General features: G+C 45.7%; 1 long non-coding RNA gene across 1 annotated transcript; it reads right to left on the reverse strand.

Annotated features, from left to right (window-relative positions):
• Positions 1-4,197: 4,197 nt before the first annotated feature.
• LOC115892621 lies at positions 4,198-7,132 on the reverse strand. The gene is made up of 3 exons (XR_004052480.1): positions 6,760-7,132; positions 5,843-6,043; positions 4,198-4,741 (listed from the first exon to the last, which is right to left on the reverse strand). It is a non-coding gene; the product is annotated as an uncharacterized LOC115892621 (long non-coding RNA).
• Between the last annotated feature and the right edge of the window lie 4,067 nt (positions 7,133-11,199).

An 11,199-nucleotide genomic window follows, 5' to 3' on the forward strand; every position in this document is an offset into this window, starting at 1 on the left:
CAGATTTCTACATCTGAACTCCTTGCTTGAAATAAAAGGAGATAAAGTGAGTACAAACACCCTTATGCATTACTGTAGCTCAAATGAGGCCAGATTAGATCCTAAAGAAGACCTGGCATGGGCCATCTTCTACAGTCATCCCACCTCCCAGGACAAGCAAAGGTCCTGCCTCCAAGTTGCTGCAACTTTCTAAGTGTATTGTGCTGCTTATATGATACAGCAAGGCAGTAGACTCTGGGGGGAAAAGTTTTTTAACTACAGTATTCTTAAAATAGAACATTAATTTGAAATTACTTTGATGTCTACTGTCAGGTGATTTGTAAAAGTGCTTGTATGTTACATGTTCTACATTAGGAGATTATTTTGTTCTTGAGTTCCTACAGAGAATTCCTTGGGAATGAAGTGCTATTGTGCATTCAGAATTATGTGGCTATAGCAGTTCCATATTGCAGGCTGGGAACCCAGGAATGTTCCCTCTGTCCCAACTCTTCAAATTGGGCCCTACAGATCCCACGGGACAGCTTTTGGAAAATTGCTGGGTTTCTAGACCAATCACGTCTTTGAAATGTCTTCTTGTCACTCCGTGGTTTCTTGCTTCAGCTTAACCCCACTGGCCCCATAGATCAGGCAGCTCACAATTTGAACACAGCCAGGGGGGCATGGAGGATGAGAACCAACCTATCCTGACAATCCTGGCAGCACGTGGGGAAAGCCAGGCCCAAGTTTCCATATGTGAACGCATTACATTGTCTCCACCAAGAAAACAACCCCTGTGAAACATTTATGTGTGTCACCCACTTTGCCTTAGGTTCCGTTACCTAAGGGACAGACCTGGCGTTGCTCAATAGCACCAGGCTTAGCACTTCCAGGGGAGATCTGCATCTACAAAGAGTTAAAGAAAAAGGAATTGAATTGAGTTATAAGCAAAACATCCAATAAATATTTATTGAGTGACTATTTCATTCCAAGCATTCTGCTGGGTGCTGAGAAATCAGAAACAAATACATTGAACTCATTGGCAAACTAGCTGGGGAGATGGGCAGGGAAGCCAACTGTTGCAGTCTGGTTCAGTGTGGTGAAAGTTGTGCTGGGGAATGCAATGGCTTTACAGGAGCCTGGAGCAGAGACATGTAGTTCTGCTTGGTGGGACTGGGCCGATGTCAGGCAAAGCTTCCATAAGGACACGATGTTCAAGAAGGGTCCTGAAGAATGATTCGAAGCTGGAAAGTCAGAGGAAAGCATTGAATGTAAAGGCATAGAGGTGGGGGAAGCATGGCACATCCAGAGAAGTGCAGATGCCCTGTCATGCCTGCAGTCTTTACGGGAGGTGAGAAAGAATTCCCAGGGTAGATGGATGCATGTTATGAAGCTGAGACTGGTCTTCGAAGATGATCAGACATAGGCTTGAAGACTTGATGCTTTCGAAAGCTCGCTCTGACAGTAGCGTAGAGAAGGGATGGGGGAGGCTTTGCTTATAATAAAGTGAGAAATGATGGGGGCTGAATTAAAAGAATGGCTCTGGGGGTGGAGCATGAGGGTATGTCCTAAAGATAGATGAGAGAATGACCAGGACTTGAGAGTGGTTGAAGGGAGACAGGGGACACCTTCTATGGCTATAGCTTGAGTCACTATGTGGACAGGAGTGCTCGTCATTGAGACCAGAAAGCTTGGAGGGGAAAATGCTCATACGCAATTCTGAAGTTCCTAAGAGACAACTGAGTAACACACAAGGATGAGTATGAAACAAATAAGGGGCTAGGTCCCGTAAGCTCATCAAGACTTCTTTCTGAAAGAAATAAAGCCCATCTCTAACGATGACAGAAATAACCGCAAACCTGCGAGTCAGCCTCAAATATCTTTCCTGGGGCATTAAATGATGGCTGAGGGATAGGGTACCCCAGAATGTCCCTTGCACAGGAGAGGGCCTAGAGAAGAGAGACGATTTTTTGAGCAGGTCACATTCAGCTGACTGCAAAGCCTTTGCCTTAAACGCTCCCCTGCATTATAAGAATGGAGTTTATATGAGAGGTGAGAGGGTCCCAGCGACTTAGCAACTACGGCATGCTTCTGAAAACATTTCAAAGACCTCTACTCTGGCTTTTAGAATGCGTTCTAGAGCAAATACCATGCATAACGACACCACTACCTGGAATTATACACCGTCTTTCTTCAGAGGCACACAAGGGGCTTCACATATCACCTTAGGTCTAGGTTAGCTCCTTTGTTTCATGCATGCTACTGGTGTTTCTGGAAGAACATGTATGAGGTGATTGCTCTTGAAAGGCTTCAGGGGGCCAGGCGCGGTGGCTCAAGCCTGTAATCCCAGCACTTTGGGAGGCCGAGACGGGAGGATCACGAGGTCAGGAGATCGAGACCATCCTGGCTAATACGGTGAAACCCTGTCTCTACTTAAAAATACAAAAAACTAGCCGGGCGACGAGGCGGGCACCTGTAGTCCCAGCTACTCGGGAGGCTGAGGCAGGAGAATGGCGTAAACCCGGGAGGCAGAGCTTGCAGTGAGCTGAGATCCGGCCACTGCACTCCAGCCTGGGTGGCAGAGCAAGACTCCGTCTCAAAAAAAAAAAAGAAAAAAGAAAAAAAAAAAAAGAAAGGCTTCAGAACAATCAAGATGGTTTGTTGCTTTTGGGTTCTTTTTTCTTGAGACAGGGTCTTGCTCTGTCGTCCAGGCTGGAGTGCAGTGGTGCAATCTCAGCTCATCACAACCTCTGCCTCCTGGGCTCAAGCAATTCTCCCACCTCAGCCCTCAGCCTCCAGAGTAGCTGGGACTATAGGTGTGTGCCACCATACCTAGCTTTTGTTTTTTTTTTTTTTTTTTTTGTAGAAGCAGGGTTTCACTATGTTGCCCAGGCTGGTCTCAAACTCCTGGGCTCAAGCAATCTGCTTGCCTCAGCTTTCCAAAGTGCTGGGATTACAAGCATGAGCCACTGCACTGGCTGGATTTTATTTTATTTATTATTTATTATTTATTTATTTATTTAGACTGAGTCTTGCTCTGTCACCCAGGCTGGAGTGCAATGCACCATCTCAGCTCACTGCAAACTCCGCCTCCTGGATTCAAGCAATTCTCCTGTTTCAGCTTCCTGAGTAGCTAGGATTACAGGCGCACGCCATCACACCCGGCTAATTTTTGTATTTTTAGTAGAGACGGGGTTTTGCCATGTTGGCCAGGCTGGTCTTGGACTCCTGACCTCAGGTGATCCACCTGCCTCGGCCTCCCAAAGTGCTGGGATTACAGGTGTGAGCCACTGTGCCTGGCTTGGGTTTTTTTAAATTTAAATTTAAATTTTTTAATTAAATAATAAATAATTTATTAAATTTTATTTTATTTATTTATTTATTTATTTTATTTTAATTATTTATTTATTAATAAATAATTTATTAAATAAATTTTATTTTTTTAATAGAAAGCATGCAAAAAGAGAGGACACAGTCATTGGACAGTATTATAAAAATAGTCATAGAAGTGAATATAAATGATGCAAAATGCAATACAGCTAGAGTTCCTTCTTCACCATTTTTATTGATGTGTTCACCCAAGTGTTCTTCTCACGCATAGAAGCAGGTGGTTTTCTTGACTACAGTACTATGGTTTGGAGTGTTTATGCTTCACTAATGGTACAAAATTAGCTGAGAAAATATTTAAATTGGTGTTTTAATTATCCACTGTGATAACAAACTTCCTAAAAATGTAGTGGTATAAAACAACTACTGTGTATTTTCTCACACTACTTTGTGGAGGTTTAAAACAACACAAATTCATCACCTTGGTTTCTGTGGGTCAGAACAGCCCAAATTCATCATCTCAGTTTCTGTGGGTCAGAACTGCAGGTGTGGGTTAGCTAGGTCCTCTGCTCACGGTCTCACCAGGTTGAAATCAAGGTGGCAGCCAGAGCTGTGGTCTCATCTGAACTAATGCAGAACTCACCAGAACGTATGTAGTGTTAGTAGAATCCATTTCCCTGTGGTTGTAGGACGGAGGTACCCTCTTCCTTGCTGGCTGCTGTTGGCGGGCCATCCTCAGCTTCTAGAGGCTGCTCTCAAGTCCTGACCACATGGCCCCCTCCCTCACCTTGTGGCAGCTCCAGGCCAGCAAGGGGTGCCACTGTTGCCTCCAGTGTCCTCTCAGGGCTCACCTGATTCAGTCAGGCCCACCAGGATAATCTTCCTTCTTTTTTCTTAACTTTTTTTTTTTTTTTGAGACGGAGTCTCACTCTGTCACCCAGGCCAGACTGTAGTGGCCCAATCTCGGCTCACTGCAAGCTCCGCCTCCCAGGTTCACGCCATTCTCCTGCCTCAGCCTCCCAAGTAGCTGGGACTACAAGCACCCGCCACCACACCCAGCTAATTTTTTGTATTTTTAGTAGAGACGGGGTTTCACCGTGTTAGCCAGGATGGTCTCGATCCCCTGACCTCGTGATCTGCCCACCTTGGCCTCCCAAAGTGCTGGGATTACAGGCGTGAGCCACCACACCCCACTCCTTTTTTAACTTTTATTTTATGTTCAGGCGTACATGTGCAGGTTTGTTACATGGGTAAACTTGTGTCACGGGGGTTTGTTGTACAGATTATTTCGTCACCCAGGTACTAAACTTAGTACCCAGGAGTTATTTTTTTCTGATCCTCTTCCTCCTTCCACCATCCACTCTCAAGTAGCCCCTGTGTCTGTTAATCTTCCTTCTTGATAAACTCAAAGTCAAATGAGTCCGGATCTTACCTACATCTGCAAAATCAATTTTTCCTATAAAGGAATGTAATCATAGAAGCTCTGTCCCATTATAGTACGAGTGCTGAACTGTAGTAGGCAGAGAGTGTTGTCCTGCCCACACTCAAGGAGTGTGTGCAGGCCCAGTTCACGCCTCATGTGGAAGTGGGAGTGCTGGGGGCTCACTTAGCGCTCTGCTCACAACCCCAAACTCACAACTTTATCCCCTCCAATCCTGTCCCCTCCAGCCCAGGGGGCACACACTCCAGCAGGACTTCAGCTGAGCCCAGGGCACGCTCTGCTGACTGGTGACGAGGGACTTACCTCTTTGCACCCATGACACCCACCCGCTGAGCCCCTCACCTTCTCCCACATGGCCCCAAAGGTCCTGGCCAGGTCACCTCTGGCCTCACTTTCCATTCTCACCTCCTTCCTCCCCCCCAGCCCCAGGGTCCTCCTCTATGTGCCCAGACATGGTGGGTGCACCCTTGCCCGACAGCCTTTCTTCTTTTCCCTTTGCCTGGAATGCTCTCTTCCCAGTTACCAAAGATACTCAGGCTCTCTCCCCAGTTTCCTTCAGGCCCTTGCTCCAAAAGCTCCTTCCGGGTGAAGCCTCCCCTCCCATCCTCCTTAAAGCTTCAGCCTCTACCTGGGACACTTCCTCCCTCACTGCCTGCCTCCTTTAAACTCTCCTTAGTCCTCTTGCAGCCCACATAGCTCAACACAGGCAGGAGGGGGCGCTGCTGCCCTGGCTGGTATGCAGCCACCAGAGGCTGACGCTCACCCACGTCTGTCTGGGGCCCAGGATCGCCTTCCTTGATTCCAGCTCTCTCAGGCTGTCAGGACCTGGCGCTGGGAGGCACTAGGCCATGCCCTGGCCTGAGGCCTTCTCTCTCCCTCTGTACCCTGTGTCTCTGCAGGGGAGCCCTGCCCTGCCCCTGGGAGGGTAGGGGCAGAGGTGTGGAGAGTGGGTATACAAGGCCAGGGTTTGCCAGGCCCAGGACAGCCTGGCGCCTGTCAGTGGATGAGCGCCTCCCCCTTAGCCCGATGTCAGGGTGGGCATGAGAGTGGGAGCAGAGGGTGCCTGAGGAAAGGGTCTGTGCAACCCCATTTTCCTACCCGTTCTCGTTTCTGAAGGCTCCTCAAGCACACTGTGGTGTCCACACCATTGGCAGCAGGCTCCTTCTCTTCAGGTGGTCTTAGGAACTTCTCAGAATTTCTGGTCTCCTCCTCCTGAGCACGGTTCCCCTGGGTGAGCTCCAGGCCATGCCATTCAACGCCCTCCAGGACAGGCTGAAGGGCTTGTCTGTTTGGTGGTTGCTAAGGTTTGAAAAAAACCTGTTGGAAACTTAATCCCCAAAGCAACAATGTTGGGAGGTGGGACCTAATGGGACATGTTTAGTCATAAGGGCTCCACCCTTATGAATGGATTCTGTCTCTCTTGTTCTCTCTCTCTCTCTCTCTTCCCGCCCCACCCACCCCTCCTTCCACAACCATGTGATGCTGTCCACCATGTGGTGGCAAGAAGGCCTTTGCCAGATGTGGCCCCTTAATCCTGGGCTTCCCAATCTCCAGAACCATGAGCCAAATGCATTTCTGTCTGTTACAAATTATGCAGGGTGTGGTTTTCTCTGATAAAGACAGTGCTGTACCAGGGCCCTCTTGCCAAGACAGCCAGCTTATAGGAGCCTGCATGTGAGGCCCTGACATCCTACAGAACAGCAGTTTGAGGTCTGGCCTGCTAAATAGGCACTGCCCTGCCCTGCACACGGGACCTGGGTGGGGCATGATGAGCCTCTTCACCACGCTGCCCTCATTTTAGGAGGCGGAAAACCCTTTCTCCCCCTTCTCCATGTGCTTCTGCAGTTGGAAGAAGTGAGGAGCGTTCAGACAAACTTGAGCTGAGCTTAGAGCAAAGCATGTCCCTCAAGGTGACCTTGCCACATGGCCTGAATCTAGAATTCCCTTGAACAGCATGGACAGCCATCACCATGGGTCTGTCTGCCTGGCCTTGTATGGCTCTCCTTTGAACTCACCTAGACCCTTGCATCAAAGGACTCAGGGACTCTGCTGTAGTCATCCTAGCATGGTCGAGAGGAGTAGGAAGGTCTCCAGCATCTGAGCCTTTAAGGAGGTCTGTTGGTCACCATCGCTTCTGCCTTCTTGAGAACCATTACCCTTGGAGGATCCGGTAGTGTCTCCCAGTCAAGTGTCAAATGTGTTGTTCCCTGGAGAGGAAGACTTATTTCCAGAAAGTACTCTGATGTTTTGTAATTTGTGATTTCTATCACTGGCTCAGTGGCCCACCCACTGCTCAGCTCATGTGGCACGACCAGGCTGGGACGTCGGGTCATCTTGTTCTCTGGGTGTGTGGCAACACTGGTGTATGGCGTAATTTCCTTCTTGAGAAGAAATTCAGTAATTTCTAATATTCAGGGCTTTAGGTAGAGGCCTGAAAATCACTCTCCATGCCTCTTTCAGTATTTTATATATAGTCATCTCTTGGTATCCATGGGGTTTGGTTCCAGAATCCCCTGCAGATACCAAAATTTGTGAGTGTTCAAGTCCTTTATAAATAGTGGCATAGTATTTGCACATAACTTATGCCTACCAGCCAATCATAGATGGTGATTTAAATAATCTCTTGATTACTTCTAACACTTAATACTATGTAAATATTTTGTAAGTAGTTGCTACCCAGCATTTTTTATTTGTTTTATTTTTATTGTTGTTTCATTAATTTTATTTTATTTTTGGAATATTTTCAGTCCATGGTTGATTGAATCCGCAGATGCAGAAGCCTCAGACACAGAGGGTCGACCACACCCATGTATGCTGTTCTTAAAGTAGCTACATATTGGTTCTGAATATATAAGAAATTAGTCGTCTATTAGACTTTAAGGGAGTAAATATGGTCCAAGTTGATTTTTAAATTTAGCAAATAGTCATAGACATATCAGTGTCTTACAGAAAATATTTATTAGAATGTTCATTCTCTCATTTGGGATGCTGCTTTGCCTTGCTGTATAATGTGTCTTAAGAATGTCATCAAAGCATTACACACTTGAAAAGCCTTTTTTTAAAGGATATGATGATAATTAAGACCTTCTCCCCAACTCCTGCCCATTATCCAGGATAAATTTTTTTTTTTTTCCTTTATCCTGATTTTAAAATCAAATACACTTTATTGAGGTATACTTTACATGAAGCAAAATGTGCCCTTTCTAATTATTATAAGTTTGATGAGTTTTCAACAGATGTATACAGCTGTTACCATGACTGTGTCTTTACCCAGGTTCCTGCATTGCTCTATCCAGACACAGAAGGTCTCTATCACCTGACAAGTTCCTTTGTGCTGCACCCTCCAGTCAATCATCTGTTTTGAGGAGAGTTTTGAAACAAAGGTTTTTTTTTCTTTCTCACTGATGACCATAACCTACCACGGGGTCTCTCTCTCTCTCTCTCTCTCTCTCTCTCTCTCTCTCTCTCACTGCTCTTGCACCAGCTGCCTGACAATTTGTGGGATTAAAGCTCTAAGCTGCTTACTGGCCCTTCTGACTAGGGAGAGGGAACAAGCCTCATTATTTTTCTATTCTTTTCAGTGACTGTTCACTCCTCTTCCTCCCAAATCCCCATCCATCCATCCATCCATCCATCCATCCATCCATCCATCCATCCATCCATCCGTCTATCTTTCCATCTATCCATCTATCCTTCCATCTATCCAATCCACTTGCATGTTGAATGTCTACTATGAGCCACTGGCTACCAGGAATCCCACTTCCACCCAAATTATGTTTCAACAGGGAAGACAAACAATTTAACAATTATGATAAAAAAAGAAAATATGCCATACAATGGAAAAGAAGGGGGCATGATGGGAGACCCAGCAGGAGTAGCTAGCTGGCGACGATTCTCAGGGGGAAGAGACATTCCTAATGGACACCTGCAGGAGAAATATTAAAGAGTCAATCATTTCAATAACACTTATTGTGAAACCATAATGCACGAAGTTTCTGGGTTCCCAGGCTGATGGGTTTGAAAGTCACTGCGTCATGAATGTGCCCGGGACCCACACATTGTTTTGTAGGAGAGGGGTTCAGTAAAATGTGAAACGACCGACATTCAACAGGCAGAAATGTGCAGAATGCACGCTTTGCCACTGATTGAAAGTGTTTCTTCAACGGGTTTTGATAGAATATATGACTAATCTGATGAGAAACAGCTTAGGGCCATTCAAGGAAAGAAAATCAGCCCCTCGAAACGTGTTCTGTGGCTAGGCACAGAGGTAGCTGCTGGTAATTTGAACATCGTGGGCCTCATTGTGGGGTTAGCAGGGCCGGGCTGGGACAGTGAGATAATTTTCTAGGCAGAGAAAAGAGATAACATGGTAAGTTAAAAACACTGAAAATTCTGTGCTGCCAGAGTACAAATGTCAGCCAGGAAGGCCCTGACACTCTTGAAAGAGGGATTTGAGCAGTGGCCACTGCATCTACTTGGCACTCGTTCGCTGTGTAGAAGGGTCACCAAGTCCCTCATCAGAATCCTGAAAGAAGGAGAAACGGTGGGCCCAGGCAGCGTACCTCAATCACTTGTGAATAATTTCCTTCTGTCTTTCATAAACATAGCTATGATTGAAATGACATTTCACGAACAGCAGGGAAGGATTGTGGAAGAAAATGAGGTATGTGAGAAGCAAATCCATCTACCTGATTGCCATGTAACTTTTGGTGAGTCATGGAGTGAGAACTTGAGATGTGAATTAAGGATTGCTGATATACTTAAAAGGTTTCCTCCATGTTCTACTCCATGTTCTACTTTAGAATCAAGAGGCCAGAGAAGCAGGAGGGACGAGTACTTGTTACTCATAGTGGACCTTCTTCCTGAAGAATTTTTAGGGGAATTATGTACGTGGTTTCCACCTGAGTCGCTGACCTTTGGGTGAATGCTACTGGATACGCACCTACGGTACCCAGGCACACTTTCCGCGGGTTCTGCGGGCACTGTGAAGTGTGACAGACTTCGGCTTTTTATGACTTTTGGTCATAACATGCCCATAGAGTGCTTTTAATCTCCTGCAATTTAACGTATGAGAAAATCGATTTACTTTGTAGTGAGTTCTGTACATTTCACATAAAATTAAAGCTCTCTGAAAACCCAAATCTCCTGTGGGCAGCAATTCACACACAATATTCTGGAAATGTAGAATCCTAAATGCCTGCTGACTTGAAATCAATGTTTATAGCCTGCATCTGAATTGCTCTGTGAATTGCTCGGCCCCTCTCCATCTACTGCCCTTCGCTTTGATTTAGCCACTCGTCTCCAGGGGCTGACTTTCTTTTCTTGCATGGCCCTAAGCTGTTTCCCATCACATTAGTAATATATTCTATCAAAGCCTGTTGAAGAAACACTTTCAATCAATGGCCACGTGTGCATCCTGCATGATTCTGCCTGTTGAATGTCGGTCGTTTCACATTTTACTGAACCCCTCTCCTACAAAGCAATGCATGGGTCCTAGGTACATTCATTATTCAACGACTTTCAGGCCTACCAGCCTGGGAACCAGGAACTTCATGCATTATTGGTTTTACAGTTTCAGCTGAGGCTGCCACAGAACAACTCAAAAGAAACAGGCTGTCCTGAGTGAGCCTGTTCCTTGACTTGTGTTTCAATTCTAAGGTCTATTGGCTTCACTGGCAGTGGGATCGCTGACTTTTTCCCTCCTTTATCTAAGGGGACCTGCTGAGAGTCTCTACTTGGAAATATTTCCTGCGCGTCCTTAGGGGGGTCAACGCCTGAATCTGTCCAATAATCAGACTTGACCAACTTGACTGAAGTGTGGATTTTCCAGCACGATTAAACCTTGAACATATATGGCTTGAAAATGTGCAAATGCTCTTGGAAATGACAGAATGATGGTTCTCAAGAAAGGGAAAAAAAGGTAGCATGTGAATTTTCATAGATAAATATCTTATGCTAATGTTGGTCAGGATTAATGTCATTTCCTAGATTTTGGCAAATAAACACTGCGTTACTTAGGCCTTTGTGGGCTTCCCAGGAAGGTCACCACCATTGGAAACGAGAGTTTCAGGGAAAAAGCAGCCAGAGATTAAACAGGCTTACAGATGTATCTTCCGAAGAGAACTGGCTTTTATAACTTAGTACCTTCCATGGACATCTTTTCTAATAGAAAAGAAGCTCTTCAAATGACCAAAACGATTGCTGTTTTGTGGAGGTGCTGGTGGACAGGGGTTTCATCATAGTAGCATCTACCTGTACAAAGGAAATACTCAAAGTTCTGATTTCAGTTTTATCCATTTTCTTCTTTTGCAAGTGAAGCATTCTTAGTGTGGTGGACCCTCTGTGGACCACAGCACAGAATCAGGAATTTCTAAGCTCAAACTGACAAAGGCATGTGTCCTCGTGAATTTAAAATGTTTAAAAAGGTTTAAAAGCCTTTTCAACTGCAGCATTTA

The sequence above is a fragment of the Rhinopithecus roxellana genome, chromosome 13 (genome assembly GCF_007565055.1).
Source record: "Rhinopithecus roxellana isolate Shanxi Qingling chromosome 13, ASM756505v1, whole genome shotgun sequence".
Taxonomy (NCBI): domain Eukaryota; kingdom Metazoa; phylum Chordata; class Mammalia; order Primates; family Cercopithecidae; genus Rhinopithecus; species Rhinopithecus roxellana.